This window comes from Adiantum capillus-veneris, chromosome 20, assembly GCF_014529385.1.
Source record: "Adiantum capillus-veneris isolate H3 chromosome 20, ASM1452938v2, whole genome shotgun sequence".
Classification (NCBI taxonomy): Eukaryota; Viridiplantae; Streptophyta; class Polypodiopsida; order Polypodiales; family Pteridaceae; genus Adiantum; species Adiantum capillus-veneris.
Window position 1 is genome coordinate 135,469,067 of NC_140950.1, and position 13,935 is coordinate 135,483,001.

The 13,935-nt window shown below is 48.1% G+C and overlaps 1 protein-coding gene and 1 pseudogene across 2 annotated transcripts in view; both read right to left on the reverse strand.

The window, feature by feature from the left end:
• The window catches only part of LOC147433289 (DNA gyrase subunit B, chloroplastic/mitochondrial-like), a 142,407-nt gene that overhangs the window by 35,361 nt on the left and 93,111 nt on the right, over window positions 1-13,935 (reverse strand). The window lies entirely within an intron of this gene.
• LOC147433290 (uncharacterized) lies at window positions 8,778-9,395 on the reverse strand (annotated as a pseudogene).

Below are 13,935 nucleotides of genomic sequence, written 5' to 3' on the forward strand. Positions count from 1 at the left end.
GGAGGTGAGCCGAGCTAGACGACGACCACGAGTCACAGGCTACAGGGGCGCGAGCTCCCACCACCGACAGATCGAGGAGATCCGAGCCCGGGAGCGCCGTGCCACTGAGGAGCGAGTGGCCCGGATGAGGGCCGACTCGACAGCTTTCATCCGGGCAGCCTTGGCACCAGACCCGCCCATGTACCACATCTTACATCCCCCCATTAGTACAGGATGGAGCTAGATAGCTTGATGCATTCTCATGATTGTACTACCTTGAGCATATAGACATGCATATACCCCTAGAGATAGAGCTCCATCCCTCCTCAGATACCCCACTACCTACACTCAGTTCAGTTTTGTATCAGTTTTTGTTTCATTTGTCTTTCCGATAGACGGATGACATACACACCATGTACATTTGATTTGTCTCATAGGCCGATTTCGGCCTGACATAGACGTTAAAAATCTTTCTTTCTTTCTTTCTTTTCTCTCTCCACCCCCTCGCAAACCCCCCCGTCCTGCTGCTGTAGTAAGCTCGCGCGCAGGTACAGCAAGGCAGTGGCGGGTCTATCTCAGCACGAACAGGACTGCAGCGACCAGTAACACTGCCGCCCAGCACCACCAGCCCATGGGGAGGGCACACGGACTGCAGCGACCAGGCAGCGACCATGAAGGGAAGGCAGCAGCGAGTGCGTGAAGGGCAGCGTGAGGGAAGCTCTCTCCGTGAGCAGGTCTCAGGGCAGCAGGGCAACGAGCAGGCCCTCTCTATCTCTCTGCAACAGCGCGTGCAGGGTGAGCAGTAACGCGCAGGATCCAGAGTCATTGGACACAGCAGTTCTATTATCCAAGGTTACACAGGCAGCATAGAAGGGAATTGACAACAGCGAGCAGCAGCGCAGACCTGCAGGGATTTATTTGCAAGGAATTTGGAAACTGCAGTGCTCACAGAAATTGCAAATTGACACATACAGAAAGCAAACACATGCCATGTAGGCTGAGTGGGGAAACATATGTATGCATAATGCGGTGCGTATAGGTTGCTCTCTCCTCTCTCTCAGAAAGTGAAACAAATAAGGCAAGACAAATGGCGGCGCACTACATGGTCACAAGCAAGAGGATGACAGCCATTGAAAAGGACTTGAAAGAATGCAAAGCCCACATGGATGAGTGGAAGAAAGAGAAGAATTTAATTCTCGAGTGGAAAAAGAGGGAGGAACAGGCGAGGGAACTAGAACGCAAGGAGTTCCGGGATGAAATTCAAGCTTTAAAAAGTAGCATATCAGCCCTTCGGGAGGAACTCGACGAAACCAAAGAGGGAAGACGCCTTGAAGATGGGGAAATTCAGCCATCAATGATTGACGAGCTGAATAGTATACGAGCACAAGTCAAAGAAATAAAGGAGGAAGGAGAAATGAAGACCTCATGGGTGGAGGTTCTCTCCACAACGCAAAAGAAAATGGACGAGGCTGAAAAATGGATTGAAGTTGTCAAGAAGGGAAAGGGCAAAGAAATTCCGACTACACCCGACATCATCAACAAAACACTAGAAGAGGAACAACGAAGAAGGGTACGCGCTCTACACGTGAGAGTGACCGGCCTAAAAGATTCAGATAAGGTGGACCAAGAGGTGAAGAGCCTCATGTCCATGATGGGGGTGGAGAAGCCCTCGCACACACAAGCTTGGAGAGTGGGCAAGAAGAGTGAAGGTAATGGGGAGAGTTCAAAAGGACGGGCTCTCATTTTGCGCTTTCCCTCCATGGAAGAAAAGAAAGACTTTTTAAAGAAGAGACCAACCCTCAAGAAAACAGGTATCTTTTTAGGAGATGATCTTACGCTCTCACAGCTTGCGCATATGAGAGAGGTCATGCCAGAGATTATAGCAGCAAGGGAGAAGAGGAAGTTAGCTTTCTACAGAAATGGACGAGTAGTGATTACAGAGCACCGCTCTACATGACGGTGCGAGACCTATGGGACCGCTCTCAGGATGGCAGTTTGGAACTGTAATGGTTCGTATAGACTTGATGTGGGGGCCTTTGAGGATAGCTTCAGAGACAGAGACATTGTTTTCTACTCAGAGACTCATCAGGCTCCAGGACAGTTGATGCCGCACATATCAGGATACAGATGGGAGACAGCTTGTAGGACATGCACCAGAACTGCGCATGGGACTAGAAGATCAGGAGGTGTAGCAGTTCTTTTCAGAGAGGAGCTCCAACCACTATTGCACATAGTTCGGAGAGATGATCAGGCCAGATACTTGTGGGTGAGGCTGAGGGCAGAGACTGGACGTTTTTTGTACACCGCCATATGCTATTTTCCTCCCAGCACTTCAGTATATGCTTCACCCAGAGGACAGTCTCCTTACTCTGTACTTGATGATGATATCTGGGAGTTCTCCAGAGATGGAGACATCATACTCCTGGGGGATTTCAATGCCCGTACAGGCAGCTCACAGACAGTCTTCTATGACACATCAGAGGAGATGCTTAGAGAGCTAGAGCCAGAGGAGTTGGGACTTGAGAGATGCTCACACGACAGAGAGCATACAGAGTATGGGAGATACCTGAGAGAGATGACGACTACTCACAGTTTAGCCATACTGAATGGCTTAACGACTTTCCCATTGTCTACAGGTTTTACTTGTTTTCCACATAGACATGGGTCCAGCACTGTAGACTATGTTTTGACACATCCGAGCTTTATCTCTCACATTCAGGATTTCACAGTGGGGCCCAGGCCAGTTGGGATAGCAGTAGATCATGCACTTTTAACATTATCAGTCTCCTTTGAGTACAATACATCTCAGGCCTCACGGGGTGGTGGACATACACGCTATACTTTTACACCAGAGACTGACTCAGTCTATGTAGAGGAGATACGTAGGCTTTTATGCACATCAGAGCCAGTATACACAGTTGAGGAGATCACATCTATGCTGACAGTGACATTACATGGGGCAGCGACAGAGGCATATCCACACACTCAGCCTGGGCAGAGACGTCGCTCTGGGCACATGCCTCAGAACAACTGGTATGATGAGGAATGTCGACAGAGGAGAGCTCAGATACAGCGGGACCTTACATTGGGAGTGATCACCTATAGACAGTCTCGCATTGCTACACGATGAATAGTGCGGCGGAAGAAGCGAGCTTTCTTGGTCCAGATGGAGCAAGATTTATATCAGCTCTTCCTTAGTAGAGATTCAGGAGAGGCTTGGCGTCTATTCCATGAGAAGTCTCCCCCACCAGTGATTACTTCTACAGAGCTATGGGGGCAGTATGCAACATCTTTATACACTGTACCTGGACAACCACCATTACCAGACCCACCACAGCCATGTCCGGATACGAGCACCTTCTTTACCACTGAGATGGTACAGGAGGCCATTGACAGGATGAAGACCAGACGGGCACAGGATCATGAGGGTTTGGTAGCAGAGCACATTATACATGCTGGGGATTTGTTGGCAGAGATGCTTGCACGGCTATTCAACCGTGTCATGTGTGAGGGTCTCCCTGAGTCTTGGAGATTATCTACTATTGTACCTATCTTCAAGACAGGTGACCCCACAGTGCCGGGGAATTACCGTACTATCATGGTAGGACACACATTGGCACGGTTATATGCATCCATCCTCGAGCATAGGCTGAGCAGTTGGGCAGAGACTATGGGCATACGAGCACCTGGGCAGGCTGGTTTCAGAAGGGGTTTCTCCACACTAGATCATGTCTTTACACTCAGAGCTATCATTGAGGAGGGTCGAGCACATGGTAGACGGATATACTGCAGCTTTGTGGATTTTCGCAAAGCCTTTGACACAGTACCGAGGGCCAGACTGATGCACCGGCTTATGGAATTGGGGGTACCCACAGAGCTGATGTGGGGGATCATGGCATTGTACAGTTCAGTGATGGGTCATGTACGCACATCAGAGGGGATATCCGACATAGTTCACTCCACCATCGGAGTGAAACAGGGATGCCCACTGTCCTCTACTTTATTTGGTATGTATGTTGATGGGGTCTCTGATTATATTGACAGAGGAGGAGATAGAGGTGCTCAGCTTGCAGGGACATGGATCCCTCTTTTATTGTATGCTGACGATATCGTGTTGATATCAGAATCGCCAGAGGGTTTGCAGAGACATTTGGACGCATTGCATAGTTTTGCAGAGGATAGTGGATTGTCTGTCAACCTTGGTAAAACCAAGGTCATGGTATTTAATACCACGCCACAGTGGGTTAGGAGATCAGCACCTACTTTCACATATGGACAGGACAGTATGGAGTACACTGATGCATACACATATCTTGGGGTGGTCTTTAGTGGACCAAGGTTCACACTGAAAGTGGCAGCAGACACAAGATTGACTCGTGCCTATGCAGCCCTAGGTGGTTTAGAGAGGATTTGTTCGCAAGTTCAGTTCCAGGAACCTCGAACAAAGCTCTAGCTTTTCGATACTTTGGTCGCTTCAGTTATGCACTACGCGGTTCAGGTTTGGGGACCGTCTATTGACAGTGCTGGATGGACTAATATGGAGAGACCCCTGATATCTATGATTTCTAGGCTGAATAGAGCCAAGGCCTCAATCCCACATGACATCATACGAGCGGAGCTGGCTGCCCCACCTATGGAGGTTGAGGCACTCACCAGATCAGTATCATTTGTACACAGCTTATGGGACACCACCAGGGACAGGTATGCCAGGCTTGCTCTCGAGTCATCCAGACAGCTGGCATTACAGGGAGATACATCATGTTGGTATGCACAGATGAGCTCATGGTTTCAGAGGCATGGTTTCAGCATGGACAGGCTGCCCCCTTTCCAGTATTCTCTTGATGCACCATCCTTGGCTCTTACACGGATGGAGACTACTAGACTCATTCGGCAGGATCTTATCCAGCTTGATAGCAAGAGGACATGGATAGAACCATCACGGGAGTTGGGTACGAAGAGGGCTTTCTATAGAGAACATCTTCTTCAACTCACAACAGACGGATTTGTCACACGGCCCAGTTACATGGACACACATCTATCTCATAGGTTACGATGTGCTATTGGCCAGATTCGCACATCTTCACACCAGCTTGGGATTGAGACAGGTAGATTCAGAGGCATACCAGCAAACAGTAGGATATGTCAGTTATGCCATGCAGAGCCAGAGACAGAGTTTCACTACATATGTCGCTGCACAGTCTACTATGAGATACGTGGACGCTTTCATTGTCTATTCAGAGATGGTTTTGACTCGTTAGACAGAGTCATGAGATATCAGGATCAAAGATGTCTCGGATTATTCCTACTTGAGATTCAGAGACATAGAGACGCTCTATTGAATGGGCAAAGACAGAGACAGTCCCAGAGACGCATCTCAGATTTCTTCAGTCTGAGTACCACAGAGTCAGAGGGGACACCACCACCAAAGAGCTCGGGTCCCACCCATACACACATCAGCGGTACTCTCATTGATCGAGCTACAGAGTTAGGGAGATCGAGACGACCGCGAATGAGGAGGGGAGCCACGCAGCACCGGCGGAGATTGCGGCAGAGGATCCACAGGATTCTAGCACGACACCCAGAATGTCGATCGGCATAGACTTCATTCTACTGCTATATTGTATCATGGTGACACTTATCCCCATTTTGTACCTTTATGGTGATACCATTGCTCAGCCTACCAGCCACCCATAGGAGTCGGTAGCACTCCTATCAGTTCTTTGTTTGTAGTTTTCTTGTTTGTACCCAGACTTGGTACTAGACTCATCATTGTAATCAGTTGGTCTCATAGGTCATTTTGGCCTCTTGTAGACGTTAATATATCATTTCATTTCATTTCATTTCTCTCTCTCTTAGCGTTTTTTCCTGAATTGACCTTGAATTCAACAGTCGATTGGCAGCAATTTGTTTTCCTCTCTCTAGAGTTTTTTTCCTTAATTGACCTCCCTCTCTCTGGATCCCTTGCATTATTGCGGACCTCTCTCAAGGCTTCATAGCAGCTATACTACACGTATTATATTTTAAATACACTACTTGACATTTCTTTCGCGTATAATATGTGGCATCAATAGCTGACGCGTACGTTTTTTTAAACCTTAGAAAGATCACTGAGCCCGTGCCAATAAACAAACTGGGCTCAGTGATCTTTGGTTTCAACGATTTTGAACCTTAGAAAGTTTGTATAATCACGATATAGAGAGCTTGTACGGCTATCAGCTCTGCTATTTTTAGTTAATGGTTTTTATGATTTTGCTCACTCCTCTCTCTCGGAAACTAAGTTTTAATATTAACTTTTGGGTATTGGATCTTGATACTTTGGTTAATACTCTGATCATGAATTTCTTTGTCATGTCAAATAGTCCATATCACAAATATCGCTTTTTTTTTTCCGAAGAAAAAGATCCTTCTATTAGTTAATGAAACTGCCCTAGGGCTACAACCTCCTCTACAATAGAGGGCTACAACAATCATGATGGGGAGACTCTCCCAATGAAAAAACAACATATGTACAATGAGGCTAAATCAAGAGATGGGAGGAGGAAAAAGCCACACAGGTGGACAGTAGTGCCATCTGAGCACACCCTGGACCATGGTGAAAAAAGGCCCAGGACGCCAGAGTCGAAGGAAAGCCTCTCTGCGCTCCCGCATGCAGTCGGAACTGCCCTGGAGTCTCTCGAACAGGTGGACAGTAGTGCCATCTGAGCACACCCTGGACCATGGTGAAAAAAGGCCCAAGACGCCAGAGTCGAAGGAAAGCCTCTCTGCGCTCCCGCATGCAGTCGGAACTGCCCTGGAGTCTCTCGAACTGTCCTCTGAGAGTATGGATCAGCTCTAGCCAAAGATCCCGAACAGTCTCTGCTGGTGGTAAACGGCGAGCCTCGAAGATGCGGAAGCAACGGGCCCGCCAGATGAACCAGAGTGTCAGGCCACTGATGAGCTCCCAACACTCTTCTCTCTCACTGCACCACTCCTGTGGAGTAAGCTCTGTAGCAGGCTGGAGTGTAGGTCGAACCCCTTGCATCACTATCATCCTGCTGGTGGAAGATAGCTCAAACTGAACTGTTGGGCCCGTGAGAGTGGACCAAGCAGCTGCCCCCCAAGTGTACTGTCGAGCTGTGGAAAGGGCTGGCATCAGCCAAGGACACGAAGCCACACCTGCTGCGCCAAAGGACAGTCCCAAAGACAGTGACGCTGACTCTCCACAACATGGTCACAAGCTGCACATGCGGTCGAGAGACCACTAAGTACAAGCCAGCTCCCAACTGTTGTAGCTCTGTGTGCAACCAGCCACTGGAATAGAGTGACTCGTCTCGGCTGTATGGAGTCCCACAACCTCTCCCAAAAAGCTGCCAAGAACTCAGCTGTGAAACCCTCCTCCTGCCAATGAGGTGCTACAGCAGGATGAGCCTCTCTCTGCGCTGCTAGTATGTGACGTCCAAGTCGAACAGTGTACTTAAAGAAAGGGACGCCTGTATGGTTCGTAGAGGAGAAAGGGTCCCTCCACAGCCACTCTCCAGGATCCCACTGTACTCGTGCCAATGGACACCTCTCCCAAGCCCACAGTCTTCAGTGGCCAGTCTCAAGAGCTGCTAGGTCAGGATCTATGACACAAGTCCTCCCACAAATGCCCACCACGCGAATCCTCTGAAAACAGCAGTCTGCCACCTGCGGGGCCTCTATTGCAACTCGATGTAAGCGTCCCTCACCCTGTAGCTTGAAAAACAGGGAGGGTACAATCTCTGAGCAGGACCGAATTGAGATGAGAACCTCCAGTCGCGTGAAGGCTCCCATCCATCTGGGCGCTCCTGACTCTAGAGGTGTGAGCCACTCAGCTGGTACTGCCTCTGAGATGTCCTGACACATGCTCTGCACCCCTCTCATGCCCTGTAGCTGAATGCCCTGAAGCTCCTCTGACAAACCAAGTGGCCTCTCTGAGTGCTAACCATGGGGTTCCAAACAAGGGATTGTCTCAGGCGCTCCTCCGTGCAAGCAGGGTGATGCTGCTCCAAGCCTTGCCACAGTTGCTCCCAAGATCGAAGCAGACTCACAGCGAAGCGGTCCTCCAGTCTCCTGCTCAAGCCAACTCTACGCATCTCTGTGAAAATCCATCGAGTCGAGGGTCGCCATGGGCCTCCAGCTTGAGGCACCCTAGCACTAAGCCACTGAATCTTTCCAAGGCTCATCACCTGGAAGAAGTCCTCTGACGATGAACTTCCCAAGAAGGGCTTTGCTCTGTTGTGCTGGGTCGGGAGAGCTAGGCGCCCACGTCTACAAGGGCGACCACGACATCGACAGAGGGTTCATCAGAGGATCAAGACTATTCTAGCACGATATGGGAGACGCTCGGTACGACTATTTACAGAGGCGGACATTGACAAAGCTCTCTCTCTCTCTCTCTCTCTCTCTCTCAAGCTTGTGCGCCTGCTCTTTTCAAACCCAAGCCTGCATGCCTTCTGTTTTCAGCCCGCGTGTCCCTCTCAGCCCGCACCTGTTCTTAGTCCCTCGCCGGATCCATCCTGCACAGTGCACACATGAAATGACACGCGTAGTGAGCGGACATCAGGCTCACCTCCCAACCATAGAGCCAATATGAGCTCACTCCCAAGCCTGGGAGCTTGTAGCCAAGCAGGCTAGCCTCTGCCACAAGGGCCAGTGTCCCATACCACCAAGCCCACACCAATATGGGTGTGCGAGCAAAGCTGCCAAGGACCAAGAGTCCAAGTGTGGTGATCACACAAGATGTCTCTCAAATGAGACTCAAGTCCTATTTATAGGACTTCATAACCAAAGGGCCATGTTCACATTGACCAAACATAATTGCAAGCACCCATCCTGATGTGTGGGGACGTAACACTTCCCCCCTTATTTTTAAGGGTTGTCCCAGCAATATCCTCGGTTATAAAACCAGGGAAGCGAGTCTTTAGGGATATAACTAACTCCCAAGTAGCTTGGGACTCAGGACGATGCTTCCACTTGATCAAATATTTGGGGTACGAAGACCTACGAGATTTGCAGACCCTTTGATCAAGAACCGATTCGGGTTCAAGTGGAATATAACGAGTGGTGTCTTCTAAGTTCGGGACTTGCTCAAGAGAAATTACCAAGTCATCTTGCTCCAGCCGTTCTTTCAAACGGCTCACATGGAATACGGGATGAATAGCAATGCCTGGAGGCAGGTCCAACTTATAAGAAACCCCACTTATCTTCTTTGTGATCTGGAACGGACCACAATAACGAGAAGACAATTTCGAGCATTGGCCAGTTCGGATCGTTTCGGAATCCTTCAGTACCCTAAGGTACACCCACATGCCCTCTTGGAGTTCACAGGGTTGTCGATGCTGATTGGCATAAAAAGTAGCACGATCCTATGCTGTCTTTATGCTCTCTTTCACGATTTGAAGCATTTCTTGCATATCATGTAAGAAATCAGCCACCGATCGCATCTTGATTCCAATGAATCCGGTGGCAATTGGTGGTTTCGGCTTGTAACCGTACATAAGCATAATGGGGTTATAGCCAGTACCCGAGTGCTTTGTACTGTTATAAGCAAACTCAATCTGCGGGAGATAGCGTTCCCAATCAGATTGACGTCCGGAGACATATGCTCGCATCATGTCCTCCATAGTTTGATTCATGCGTTCGATCTGTCCATCAATTTCAAGATAATCTGAGGACGACATGCACAGATGGAAGACCGATTGCCAAAAATTGCCTGTGAATTTTGGATCACAATCACTGACAATTTCATCGAGCAAACCATATAGTTTGTACAAGTGTTCCAAAAAAAGCTTACGATGGAACATGTGGGGATAAATCGCGCCATTTTCATCAGTCGATCAACAACGACCGAAATGGCATCATGGACACGGTTAGTTCGGGGTAATCCAACTACCAAATCCATAGAAATGCTTGACCATCTACTATTGGGAATTTGCAAAGAATGTAATAACCCAGCACGTTTTATGACGTTCAGCTTTGTTGAGCTGACATTGCGCGCATTCCCGCACATACTTTTCAACAAAAACTTTCATGTGTGGCCAGTAAAAATACCGGCCAACCAAGGTCAAAATACAGTGTATGCCAAGGTGTCCTGCACTAGGGGCATTGTGAGACTCCTACAAAATTTGCTTGTGGATATCCATCCTCATCAACGGGCACACACACTTTGCCTAGCTTGAAAAGTATTCCATTAAGAATGGAATACTTCTCCGCTACCTTTCTCTCCATAGCCAGCTCAGAGGGGTCCGGACCGCCATAGTTTTTTGGGCTACGCATTCCCTCTTGGACTCGTTGCTAGACTACAGCGAAGTGATGATAATTTTGACATCGCCCTTTGAGAGAAAGATAGAAGTCAGTCGAAATTTCAGCAAACGAAAGAGTATTGACCTCCGGAATTCTACTAAGGGCGTCGGCTACCATATTGGTAGCACCCTTACGGTAGCGAATTTCGAAGTCGAACTCTTATATGAGTTCGGCCCACCTTGCCTTTCGACCACGAAGGTCAGGCTGATCACAGAGATATTTCAAAGAATGGTGGTCCGTCCATACGAGGAAGCGGGCACCAAAGAGGTAATGGTGCCAAACCTTCAAGGCATGAATGACCGCAAACAATTCCTTCTCCTGTGTGAAATAACGTGTTTGCACGTTAGTGAGCTTGCAACTTTCAAATGCAACAGGCCGCTTATCCTGGTATAGGACAGCGCCAATAGCATAATCACTCGTATCCGTTTCCACCACAAAGGGTTTATTCACATCCACAATCTGCAGCATCGGTGCAGTAGTAACAAGTCGCTTCAATGTTTGAAAGCATTGATCAAGCTCATCCTTCCATCAAACGGGCGGACTTACAATATGCTTTTTGCTTTTGACGCCCTTTACTAAACGAGTAAGGGACTCGGCAATATGAGCATAGTCCTTATAAATTTTTGAAAAAAGCCATATCTTTTTACTTGCCTAATTGTGCGAAGAATGGGCCAATCCCGCATAGCACGTTTCTTGTCGGGGTCAATGCGAATGCCACCAGCTGAGATGACATGACCCGGATACAACAATTCGGGGCACAAAAACTCGCACTTGCTTTGCTTTGCATACAATTTTTCTCGCCTCAAAACACGCAAGACGAGACGAAGGTGTTGGAGATGCCCCTCAAGTGTTTTGCTATAAATTAAAATATCATCGAGGAAACACCACAACCCACTTCCCTAAATACAGACGAAAGAGATCAGTCACATTTGTTGGAAAGTGGCAGGAGCGTTGGTTAACCCAAAGGGTAAAACCAAAAACTAGTAATGTCCATACCGTGTACAAAACGCGGTTTTCGGGACATCACGCGGATGTATCCATATTTGATGGTACCCCGGAACGTAGATCGATCTTGGTGAAATAATGAGCACTCGAGAGTCGATCCATAAAGTCATCCATGCAAGGTGACGGATACTTATTCTTGACGATGACCTTATTGAGACCTTTGTAATCTACGCAGAAACGCATTCCTCCGTCTTTTTCAGCGAGAAGAGTCGAAGCGCCTCACAGAGACTTACTAAGTTTAATAAAACCTTTGGCAAGATAGGCTTGAAGCTGCCTAGCTATCTCGTCTTCCTCTTTCGGGCTGAACCTATAAGGTTGCCGAGAGACTGGATGGCTACCGGGCAGAAGCTCTATCTTATGATCGAGATCAGGCCCACGAGATAGTGGAAGCCCATCTGGTAAATCCGGTGGAAAGACATCCGCAAATTCAACAAAAACGGAATCCAAATAACGCTTAATAGTTACATCATGATCAAACAAAGACTCGGGAACTTCCAATGCAATTAAATCACTTTTTGAAAAAAGAGAATGACATTCAGACAGGAAATTAACAACAAAATCTTTAACCCAACAAACTGCAAGTTGCACACTGGAATCATGAGAAAACACATTGAAATCATTAGCTGAAAGCAGATTTACATCATAATCGACGGTCAAGGAAGAAGGAAATCCCTCGACCACATGGTACACGCCATCAAGTTCAAAGAAAACCATATGCGATGCATAACCGATAGACAGAGAAGCTTCTTATCGTTAAACAATGGCATGCCTAAAATAACATCTACATGCTCAAGGCCCATGATACGGAAGTCCAAGACTTCATGGTAATGTTGGATTCACAGGTCGAGTCGCGGCACAACCTCAGTCCATTGATCGCTCCAACATTCCGCCTGACCGCATACGGATGGTCTGCGGGTGACGTGTTGAGCTTAAGTGCTTGTACCACAGGAGAAGAAATAAAATTACGAGTAGAGACGTTGTCAAATAAGACCATCACTGCATGGCCATTGATCTCTCCTTTAACACGGAGAAGATCGTCCAGGCCAAATACAGCCTTATTAACACAACAACCTGGGCAACTACGTGCATTAACGTGAAAAATCTCTCAATCAGTAAAAGACAGTACCTGGATTATCGACAACATTTACCGAATTAGTCGCCGGTGCGGAGGTACACGGCTTCCTCTTTTGCTTAGGACACGCCTTGTCGCTGTGGAAGTGGCCGGTCTGGTGGTAGTCGAAACAGTGGTTCTTCTTTTGATCCTCCATGCGAGTTGCCTTTGATTTGCCATCATACTTCAGTTTCTTCTGCGAAAGATCCAATGACTCACTCGCGGCTACAGAAGCGTTTGAACACTTGTATCTTGACGTGGAGGGACCACGGCAAGGAGTCTCCCTACCCGTCAGGCCACCTCCAAAAGCGGCCAAGGTGTTGTCAAAGTTCTTGGCGAACTTGTAGATGTCCTCTAGCGAAGTGACGGGATTCTGCAATACCTCGTTCTGGTAAGCTGACGGTAATCCAAACAGATAAAGCATTTGCAATATAACCTGCAAATTTTCCAAGGCTTTCGTCTTGTGGACGAAGTCCTTGAAATCCTGTGAGTAAACGTCCAGGGTTTTCTTATCCATCTCCAACTTGAACAGCTTCTTGAAGCACTCGATCTTATCGACTTGCACAAAGCGAGCACTAAAGACCGTCTGGAAGTCTGCCCAAGTGGTTGGCTTAGGTCGTAACCAAGCCAACCACGCATATGCATTGCCCTGGAGCATGATTTGTATCTGACTAATGCGTTGGGCATCAATAAAATGATACAAATCAAAGTATGCCGTCCATTTCACCAGCCAGGAGTCGATGGCGATCTCCTCACATTCCTTCTTTTCCCCTTTGAGGGAACTGAAGAGGCAAAGTGCTCATGGCCGCGGGCGAAAACGGGACCTGCATGGCACGTAACTCCCCAAGTTGCCTCTTAGTCTTTGCTAACTGCTATTGCAGTATAGTGACGAGAGATGTGTCGGAGGAGGAAGTCTGGGGAAAAGAAGCCTCAGGATGAAGCCCGTGCATGTGTGTGGAATCGAGAGGAGAAAGAGGCGCCTCCTCCATTGGTTGATGCGTGCTAGCGGCGCCATTCTCGTGCGAAGAAGCGGGGTGTGACGCCATGGCGTTGTAGTATGGAAAAAGACACGGGAGTATGTAGCAAGAGATACGCCCAAGACGCTTAGTATAATAAGCAGATAGTAGTAAGCAAGGGAAGGAGAGAGGGCGTACGAGGTAGGGCGAGAGGAAGAGAGATACATGCGCGAGAGAAAGCTTGCGGTCACACAAAATGCCACGCTTATGCTTGTCGGGGTGAAATATATAGAAGGATACAAGAGGGGCTTAACCGCCCTAGGGGTGGGGAAGATTCCTGAGGGGTTTCACACCCAAGAGATCGGTCACTTAAGTGACTTTAATAATGGGGCCATTCGCACCAATTTCATTTTTTAAAGTATGGGTGGCCAATGCAAAGTTGAGCAATCACTTCATGGAAAATCTTAATCTTAATGTAAATAAATAATAATAGGCGCGCCAACCTTGGTCTACCGACTGCGCATCGTGCTGGATCCGCCGACTGCGTGCCACCTTGGGACTTCACCGCTCCGCAGGCACGGC